Raw genomic sequence first — 11,253 nt, 5'->3', positions numbered from 1 at the left:
TGGATATGCCACTTGGTTTTGTTTATTTTTCTTTGAGCCTTTTGCTTTGAGATTTGCCTTCTAGCGATGTCAGAAGAGTTAAGAACCTAAAGCTGTATTTTGTCTTCTGTAGCTTCTAGGAAATTCATTTCCCTTCAACACAAATGTTGCTGTATTCTCTCTGCTCTCTGCCTTACACTCTCCTGCATCTTTCCACACTGATGATTGCTGAATGTGCATCAAGTTTAAATGTAAAACTTGTGCTTTATTCACACTTCTCTTCGACAGGGAGGTGTTTTAAAAACAGTCATTACACTTCCTAATGGTAGAGTAGGCCAGAATAGTCCTTCAGGCCAAGAGTATGAAGTAACCAGAACTGTTAGTTTAGAAAATGGGCCATGAGAGTCAATTTTGACCCAAGTTTACAAGAGGCAGAGTGCAAATGTGTTACTAGATGTGGATGTTAGCCTCAGAACCTGGAACTTCTGGAATCATTCTAATCTTAGAACAATTTACTGTAATTTTAGAACGTGTAGCTCTTTAGGAGAAGCAAAGTTCTTCTGTAGTATTTTGGTTGACTGATTTGGTAACAATCTCAGGGCCTGGTTTAAAGGGGACTCCGAAATTCCTTATCCTAGAGCAGGCAAGAATTCGGATTCAATTGTCCTTGATTGTTCAGCAGCTGAGCAGGTGACAGGCGCAGTCATTACCACCTTTCAAGTTTTCTCACCATGTAACCATCTCAAGTGAGTACCAGAAGTGCCCACTGCCTTTCAGGCTGCCTTTGTCTCCTGCAGTTCCGCTCAGCTCCTGCAGGCTTCTCCTAGAGCTTGGAAGTGCCTCGGGCTTCCAGTACTGAGACTGTGCTATCGAGATAAGGAATGAGAGTAGAACAGCATTTGAACAGCCAAATGACTTCCAAGTTTAAAACAGGAGTGTTGAATGTCAAGATTGGCAACCCTTGGGAATTTGGAGGTGAACCTCTGACCTGCATTGCCTTTGGGGAGGCTGGCACCATCGCATTGGTTTTAACTAAAGCCTACCAGTCCAACGCCTGCCAGTGCCTGTGTTCTACAGAGCAGGAGCCCAGCTCACTTCTAATTAAAAATCAGGATTTAATCAGAGTGCAGATGAGCCAGAACAGTCTTCTTACTTCCTTTCTACCTTTAGTGCATTTCTCTTTCATTTACTCTCATGGGATCTGTTCAAAGGTGAAGCAGGTGGGTGGCAATCGTGGGATCCCAGATGTGCATTTTATTTGTAAATATTTCCCAGAGTTTTGTTTATTGCTTCATAGTTCTACTGCAGGAGTGCCTCCACTCGGTTTTCTCTTTAGGAAGGGGACAATCAAACTGCTTGGTGAACAGCTGAAGGATGCTTTCTTTGTCAGTGCAACTGTACCCACTGAGAGAACCAGAGCAGATTGAGAAGTGACCATATTTTGAACATGTTACCTATTTCTTTGAGCTGTGAGTAACCTCCTGAGGGGTGACACACTTACAAAAGTAGCTCTCCATCTTTTTTGCCACAAGCACTGTCTTGCTGAAAATAGAATCCTTAGGAAAAGCAGAAGACAGTGACTGCAACTGCTCGGAGCCGCCTCACGCCATCCACAGAAAATACAAAACCCACAATGTATGCTCAGCTGCTGGTACCAGCTGTCACATTCATTATAGTAATTGCTGCCATTAGTGTGCTATTAATATTTCTCTTACAAAATTGTTCAAGAAATCGAGTGAAAATGCAAAGTCTGCTCTGTCTGCAACCATTTGTGTTCTTTGTGGGTCAAATCTCACCAGCCACAACTCCTAGCAGTGCTGTCCTCCAAGGAAACAGTTCTTAGGAGGAACTTCATTTCCCTGAGTTGCTGGTGCAACTTTCATTTTGTGCTGCAGAAGAGAGGCAGCACAAAATGTACATTTGGGAGGGCACAGGGATAGCTGCTGCAGGATCTGCTTGTCTGTTGCAGCAAGGCTGTCACCTTGCAACAAGCAGCAGGGAGATTTCTGGGCCTGTTCTGCCTTTGGTGTAGCTTTTTACAACTTGAAGACCCTGGAGCTGGCAGCAAATGCAGCCTTTTACCAAAAGGGCCATAGGCAGGTCTGAATAGGTGGCTTAGCCTCCAGGCTGGAGAGCATGCCAAACCATCCTCAGATGTGGATCTGAGGTAATGTCAATCTGATCATTGTGAAGTACTCCTATTTAGCTCCTCAATATCAACATATTCCTAGTAGGGCTTTGTTGTGGATCAGGATTTGGCCCTTTTTTGGTGGGATTTTATCTTCCCTATCTCTGATCATTCTCATTTCTTTGGGGAAATTCTCATCTATGAAAGTGCCATTGAGTCAGCGCCTTTCAGCTCATGAGTGCTAGCACTTGACAAAAAGTAGCGGAAAAAAAAGTGTTCATTTCAATTTTCTTTTTTGATATGAAATATTACAATGGAGAAAATTGCTGACCTAAATGACATGTTCATCTGAACGATGAATGTAGCTGAGAAAAGACTAGTTAATTTTTCTAGTTCACTTCGCAAGAAAATGCAAAGTACTGGAGAAAGTTGCTATATTGGTGGTTTGTGGTCTGCGCCACTTTCCACTGCTGTGGAAAAAAAGATTTGATCAGAAGTATATTGGAGGTGAATATTAATTACTTTGAGATCAGTTAATGACTCAATTAGGTAATCAATAACTCAATCAGTAGTTAATGAATTGTCTGCTGTGGAATGCATGTGCTAATGCTGCATCCATGTGGCTATAACATGGCCAGTTCAGGGTGACTCTGCATTTGGGTGCACTTGTGCTCTCTTAAGCCTGTCCATTTACAGGGAAAATACTTCCAGCACTCCATGTTGTTCATAAAATGTGAAATGCTGAATTCTAAAAATAAAATCCAAGAGGCAGATCAAAACAGCCTCAGTTTATTGGGGAACAATAAAGTTTCCAAAGCCAGTGCTGCAGCATAGGAGAAGCATGGCACAGCTTAGGGATGCACGGGCTGCTTGGTGCAGCTGCCATTTTCACAGTGCTGCTTCCAAGCACTAAGAAGCAGTAAGTGTGATTTTATTTCTTTTAACTTCTAAGGATGATTGGAGCCTGCTTAAACAGTGTGGTTACTCCTGCACATATAGGTGTCCATCCTTTATTTGGCAGGGATACTGTGTCTCCAAGGCGTGTGAAAGTGCCATTCCCATGCTCTTTTCATTCTCTTCTCCTCTCTGCCTGGAGGGCAGAGGAAAGGAAAGGAGAGGAAAACTGGTTCTGGGAGTTACCTTCTTCATTATTCTGGATTTCCCCTCCATCCTCGCCCAGTCAGCTTGTTCACCCTCTGGGCTCAGTGAGAGGGAACTTGTTTGCCCATCAGATAACCCAACTCTCACAGGAATTTCATGCACCCTCAGAAGTGGAGGAAGGCTGTACTCAAAGAGACCTCTAATCTAGGACTAGACCTGAGTACATAATTTGTCCCAGCCAAAAAGCAATCACCTCAAGGAGAAGCAAAATATAAAATTTGATGGATTCGAAATGAAAGCAGTTTATTCCAGAAGTGTCATACATAGACCTGATTGAAGCAACAAGGTTTGAGGGAGACCCTGGTTGAGTTTTAGCAGCTCATCATTAGTACTGCATCTGTCATGTTTTATGATGACTCAGTATTACAGAAATAAGGGACCAAGCTCTCAGCTGATGTAAATCTTCACTGCTCACTCCAACTCAGTGAAGTTCTGCTGGTCCCTTTGGAAATCTGGAGTTTTATTTGCAGTTTTATTGTTATACACAGTATTTTCCCTGCTTGCAGAGGCTTTGCAGTATGTATTTCAACTAATATAGACAATGTTGATAAATTCATCTGAATGCAGAATCTTCTCTGCACATTAATAACATTAATTTAATCTCACCAAAGGAGTAGTACCTCACCTTGCATTGCTAATGCAATTAAAAATACTGAAGAGATCTTGGTACAGTATTAGCTGTTAGCACTGCAGTTCTTCCATCAAAAATGTAGCATGATGTTTATGCTGCTGCAGAAAATTCAGTTCTATTAATTCCCAAGTTACATCCTTTCCATGTGAGAATGCCCATCAATTTGTCTTTGATCATCAATTTGATGATTTCTGCTTCCTACTAATATTTATGTGCAGTGTCTTAGATCCGAGAAGTTGAACTGATCTGTTCATTTGCAAAATGACATTTGATGTGACCTCTGCTTCACTTCTGTCATTATATTTTCATCCCACTTCTTCCTACAGTTCGTTGATCTGAGCCAGGATTGTAGAGCTTGATTTTCAGGGCACTCTGCTTCTGAGATGAGAGGGGACAGGGACATTGTCAGTCACCCCTAGCTGGGAGTAAAAGGAGGAAAAACTCAGCAACATTCACAAATTTGGCCTAAAGGAGAAACCTGAACATGCAATGGTGTGCCCTGGCAGCCTGTCTTCAAATAGATCACGCTGTCTTAAATCCAAATCCTGTGTGCCAGCATCTTAGACAAAGAAATTGAAAAGCTTTAGGCTTTAAATCTGATTTAAATTTAAACCATAATTGATTTTTTTTCTCATTTTGATTTTTATGAACAGATGGACTATAGCTAGCAGTTGCCCTTGAGGAGTCTTTAAAAATGTAGTTCTGTGAACTGTTTCCCTGAAGATTGATACAGCTGCTATTTCTTCAGCTATCTCTGAATCATCCTCAATTACTATATGTCTTTATAAAATAATTATAGGTTTTATCCAGGAACTGAGCTTGGCTCTGTACTTTTCATAAAACACTTATGCAGAGTTGGTTAGCAAAAGAGATGATTTAACCCAAGTTTTCAATTGCTTAGCTTTGAATTTTATTCTCTTATTCAATGTTTTGCTATTATGTAGAAGCTATATTTTCTTGAAGCTGAAATGAAAAGGGTTTTGGCTCCTCTATCCATCTCTTTACACTTACTAATTTGTCTGTCAGAGTAAATCACATACAGAATGAACTTTGGAGAGTTATTAGTTCAGATGAAGTTATTCAGACTCAAACGAATAAATAAATTATGATCTTACCCTGCAATGTCTCTGCTCGTGCAAACGTCAGTCCACTCTTCCCCTTTCCCTCTTCATGTATAATAGGGAAATGCTTTGTAGAAAAAGATCAGCTGTAGGAAAATGCAAGCTGAGAATGAACACAATGAAAGTGCTTGGCATTAGCTGTGGATGACAAGGTGATGGAAGCTGGGGGGCAGCCATGTGAAAATGTTGTACAAAGGTGCAAACTCAGTTCACAATTTCATCTGGTCCTTGCCCCTCTGTACTTCCAGATACATCTTTGACAGTGTCCTGGGCAGTGACAGAGGGGAGGGCAGCAGGTGAAGCCTCTGACACAGTCAGATGTCCAGGCAAGACAGCTGCTCGCACATTAAGGCTGGCAGGCCTCTCTCCCTGCAGGCACCCTAGGACATTTGGGCTGGAAAGCATTTTGCTAAGAAAATGTTTTGTTCCCTCTGCACCTTCCAGTTTTTTGCTGCCCTTAAGGACATCTTTTACTCTTGGCAGAGATTGGGCTAAAGCACCAATCTTTCTTCTGGAGGAATTTGGGAGCCATATAGCTTCCATGAGCCTTTACAGAACGGCACAGTGGGGATTGTTCTTATTTCAAGGTGAGTTACAGATTATCAGAAGTGTTGTCAGTAAAGGAGATTTTCAGCTTAATAGAAGTTGTATCTCCATCTTTGTTTTCTGTATTATTTTGATGCACATAACCTGTAATTTACAGGCACTGTTAAGGAGGATTGCATGTGCTAATCTTTTGCCTGGAGGAATTTTCAGTGTGTATCTCACTGAAATGAAGAATGGAAGGAGTCTAATCCCTAGCTTGCTTTCAGTCCATTGTGCCCAGTGGCTGCTGCTGGAATTTTGCAGGGCTTCTTAATGGAAGTTGCCACTTCCATCTGTGTACAGATGTGTACAGAATAACCTCTGGATTCTGGTTTCCAGTATCTGCAGTCCATCAAGAGTGAGTGCTCAAAAGGGACATTAGTGATTTAGGCCTTCCTAAAAACCTCACAGAATTTACTTAAGTACAATGGCTTACAAGTTCATCTTAGCATAAGTGATCCAGTATATTTTCCATGTTTGCTTTTTGTTTGTTTATTTGTTTTGCACAGCTCCTCCTCCAGATAACGGCACTGCAAGGGTAGACAAACACATTTGGGGGCTGTCCTGCATCACACTTTGGCTGCCTTGTGTGTTTATGCTGTAAACATTGCACAAGGAAAGAGAGACCTAAGGGTGAGGTGCCTTGTTCAAAGTCACATAATCAGGTCCTGGATTCATTCAGCTGAAATTCAATCTCATATGCTCCTGCAATTAAATTGCAGTTTGCTGCCTCCTTTGATGCTTTACTTTGATGCCTGGAGTTCTCCTACTCTTCAGGGACTATAGGTGTTCATAACACTACCTTTGTTCATTAGTATTTTCTTTTAAATAAAAGGGAGATAGATTGCTTCAGAGATGCAGCTGATCACAAGATATGAAATGTAACTCGAGCACCTTTAGAAAGAAATATGTGATGTTGAAAACTTGGCATTTTTCAAGACAAATATATTGAATCAACTCTGCTCTTGAGATTGCAATTGAGACAGAGGCACATCTCCCTCTGTACCTGCTTAGAATTCATTTCATGTCAGTGGGGAATGAAAATAAGTTATGTTCAGGGCCTCAAACCATTGATTGGTAGGTGTTAAAAGAGCCCAGGCTTTCCATTTTAAGTTTGGTCAGAATGTGCCTGTGTCATGTAAGCAGGCAGGAGTACTCAATACCACTCAATATTTTTTACAGCTGCTGCTCTGCAGGAGTAAAGTACACTGATCTCAGGGTAGGAGATATATGCACAGAGGCACCCTCTGTTTTACTGACACCCTAAAATCTCACTGGTGGACAGAGAAGTTTTGTTAAACAGGATGCCAATATGAAAACCTAAAAAATTTCCAGTATTCTTTTTCTTATTTTCATAAGCCAAAGGTTTCATTTAGAGGAAAATCACATTTGCTGAATCTTCCAAATATTTGAATTCATTAACAATTTTCTCTAAATGTTCAGTGTTAATTGCAAAAAATTAAAAATTGTATAAGGGAAAGATGGCACTTACTGATATTAGGAGAACATGGGGTAATATATTTTGAGTTGGGGTTTTCCTCCTCTCAGAACCCCTACCCTGATCATGTCAGGCCAACCACAGGCTATATTTGCAAAAATAATTCCACCAATTCCAGTGGAAATTCTGGAAATGTCTATTTATTGGCAATTATTTCCTTACAAAACATAATTGTCATCTGAGTCTGCCCTACAGTGTCTTCTTTCAATGTTATAATGCATTTAGGTCAGTTGAAATGCCTGCACACGATGTGAGTAGCAAAGGGAAAGCCAGGAACTCTTCAAGTGTTTTTTGACAGCTGGGGCAAACAGCAGGGAAACACGTGGTACTCTGTGGGGCTGGGAACTTTCAGCAGAAGTTAGCACCAAAATATATTTTTTTACAAACTGTTTTGTTTTTAGATGACAATCTGAAGTGAAATCTGCTGTTCAGAAAAATATGCAGTATGTTTCCTTTCAAGGGCTGCTCATTTACTGTATGACTGGCACGTGCTGTGCAACAAAATTCATTGCCATAAAGCAGTAAGAAATCAGAAAATAAGAAAAGAAAATATCAATACCCATCAGCTGCTTCTGTCTAATTCAGGTGCCACATCCCTTTGCAAAAGTAATCTGTGACACTTTTCTAATTGAATTACTTACTCCAAGATCCTGTATGTGGTATTCTTGGAGACTTTTCATTGTTGTAGGGTTGTTGTGCATTTTTTTCCCCCCAGCCTGCTGATATATGGACCTTTTGTGTGTAGTTTCTGTATTTAGTCCATTAAATCCCACCCTGTCTTTTAGATCTGGGTCTCCTGTTTTCTGTGTTATTTTTATACAATTTCCCTCTCTGTCTTATTCTCTCCTTTTCCACAACAATTTGCCTATTACACCTTCATGAACTTTTTCAATGTTTTCTGGATTTGCTGAGTTTCTTTCTGTTTCTCCTTGATTTAACTTCCTCCACTGAGTCTTGCTTTTGCTTTAACATTTCTGTATACAGGAATGCTCTTCTTGTTGAGCTGGGTCTGGTAGAGAGTTAAATAGGAAAACAAGCCAAGAGGCACAGAAGAGAATTTCTCCAGGTCTGTGTGTCTCAATACATCTCTCTCACACTTGAGTACAATGCAGCACTGGCTGCAAACAGGCTGTTCCATTACCACTCTCCTCATGTAAAGGAAGACAGCATGGACAAGGATCAATAAATAGCAAATGTCAGAATGAGGAAACTGCTCAGCATTTCCTGAGGAAGAGGCTGTGCTTTGGGCACAGTGGGTTCTCAAGGACACTGTTAAATTTGCACTCCATGAGAGGGAGGAGAATCACACAGCAGGTATAGCAGATTACATGTGTGTGTATCTATCTATCTATCTATCTATCTATCTATCTATCTATCTATCTATCTATATATATATATATGAATGAATATATCAGGTATAGCCAGTGCCATCCACTACGTACAACTGCTTCATTATGGCTGCTAGAGGTACAACATGTACATACATTGTATGTATATAGAACACAGCTAAATATACTACTGCTTTCTGGGAAAGGGTCCATCAGTGGTTTTTGAACAGTTTCTTAGTAAATGCAGAAAATCTGGTGGCTTCTGTAATGCCTTCTTCCCCCCAGCTCTTTGCTATTCCTTCTTGTTCCTCTTCCAGTCCAAGCCTGCTGACATTCAGAGGTTAACTGTGCTGTGCAGAGACCAAGAAATCCCTTCCTAAAGACCTGAACCTCTGTCTTTCCTGAAGAATCTTAATTCTTTAGATCCAAGAAAACGGGAGAGAGCTGTGAAAGGAAGAAATGCAAACTGAGACACTCCTACACCAGTCATACAGGAATGGGAATGATGGGTGGTACCAGCAGGAAGGCAGTCAAGGGTTCTGATGTCCTGAGCTCTCATGCCCTTTACCTTTGTCCTCCTCTCCTCAGCTCTCTCACTAAATCCAGCCTTGTGGCTAAGCTTACATAATTATTATGTTTTTTTTTAAGTGAATACATCAGATCTTTTCCCAGTTCAGATCATCTCCCTGGTTTCTTATTCTCCATAGCATGTATCTGTGCATTCACTGAAGGAGAGTTGCATTGTTCTGAGAGTCTCCTTTTGATCTAGTCATAAATAATACATTTTGTGTGAAGCTGGAATCATCCCTGCTTTCAGGCAGGGATAATTTGTAACTTGTTGCACCTGAAGGGGGATTGAAGGGCATGGCTGCCATCGTTTTACCAATGTTATGACCCAGGCTGGAATAACAGTGTTTGGTGCAAGAGTGAATTAGGTACATGAGCACAGTAGGAAGGATGGAAGGAAAAATGCAGAATCCATGCAAGGAAAGTGTAGCAGGATTTGGCTTGGAAGAAGAACAGAGAACTGTTAAAGGAGGTGCAAAGAAATCCCAAAGAGTCAAAGTAGCAATTCCTGAGTCGGATATTAAATAAAATATCCATAAATATCTGTCCACAATAATTTTGGATAAAGTGGATGTTGTCTGAAAAGGTTCTGAGAGGCCAAAAAAAAGATTGGTTTATGGAAAGCAAAATTAAGAAATATATGTCACACATTCACCTCCTTGTATAATAATCTGCACGGGCTCAGATAATTTTGTATCCATGTAATCTTTTTCGGGTTTACTAGAAAGATATAAACTGTTTGCTTGACCTTTGGTTTTAATTCTAATCCCAAAATTACATGAGAAATGTTGCTTTAGGCTACCTTCTGCTATGGAGGAGAAGTCTCTTTGAAGAATATAATTTTTTAAAGTGGAAGTCTTATTTTAATGCATCTCTGGCCAAATGCTCTGGCATTCTCCAGTGGAAATGGGGGCTGCCCAGCAAAGAGCAGTTAAACTTTGACAGCCACACAGTTTATTTCAGTAAACACTGAAATAAAGCATTTTATAAAAACATGCTGAAACACAGAAAGAAAAGGGCTTTTTAGGCTGGACCACATTATTGAACACAGTGTCTCACATTTAGTTTCTGCTGAGCTATTTGGCTACTGCTTCAGTCATTTATCGAGGTAAAGTGAAAAACTGTGTGCTGAAATCAATAACATTAATAGCGTTTGCAAACAGAAATTCTCAGCCAGCAGTTTAAGTTAATTTAGTGTATCTGTGCATTTGAAATTATTACCAGTTCCATTAGATTTGTAATTTAGGGAAACACTGAGTAAGCAACGAGCTCTCATCCTGTCCTTGTTCTGGTGACCATGGAGGGCTCGGGAGGCGCCTGGCACGCGCTCCCCAAAAACTGATTTGCATGCACTGGGGATGGGCATTCTGGGGAATCAACTGATCATCCCCAGCCCATCCACAGGCTTTCTGTACAGCTGCAGCCAAACCAAATCATCCAGCTCTTGCCTCAGTGTGTCACCTCTAACGTGAATGTGGCATTTTATGGCGTTGCAAAGATGATGTAAAGCACTCATATTACAAATAGTGTCACTGATTGGCCAGAAGTGCAGATGATTGCAGTAAGCCAACTTAATAAGTTGCATAAATTCTGAAGGAAAATCAGGTTTTTCCATGGCAAGATCAAATATATTTAGCCCATTCTACTAGAAAGACTGCAGAAGGACAATAATTTAAATACTTATTTCTGGTCCTTTTGAGAAGTTTTACCAGCCAGATAATTTTAAAGACAGAAAATAAAAATAATAACTTGATAGTATTTAATCTTAAATATAATCTGAAGACTTTGAAGACTGTAGAATGTTTTCTCACTATAAAAACACTCAGCTATTCTAGAGCTGGTTTCCAATTTTCCACCTGCTTTGATTCCAAACAAAACCATTCAAATCTTTTTTCTTTGTACAGTGAATTCAACCTCATTTTAATTTGATTGCAGCTCTGTGCTAAAATGTAACGGAAGGTTAATTCTCTTAAAATCTGAGGCTTTTTTTTAAAAAAGAAACTGACTTCTTTGAGTAATCATGTTTGATGGAAGAAATCTAGAGGGTATAAAATGAGAAGGTCATTATCATGATGTTCCATCCAAACACCTATGGCAAAGCACTTCTGGTTCTGCTTACAAGTTCTGCTGGGAGCATTTCAATTTTCTGGCTCATTGTCAGGTGAAGTTAACAGCTTTTAAGGGCAGATAAGTCATATCTGAATTTGAACTATCTGTGAAATGGAAACATCCCAGAAATTAGGCAGGATTTTGTC

Source organism: Ammospiza caudacuta, chromosome 6, assembly GCF_027887145.1.
Source record: "Ammospiza caudacuta isolate bAmmCau1 chromosome 6, bAmmCau1.pri, whole genome shotgun sequence".
NCBI lineage: Eukaryota > Metazoa > Chordata > Aves > Passeriformes > Passerellidae > Ammospiza > Ammospiza caudacuta.
This window is presented reverse-complemented; position numbering follows the sequence as displayed.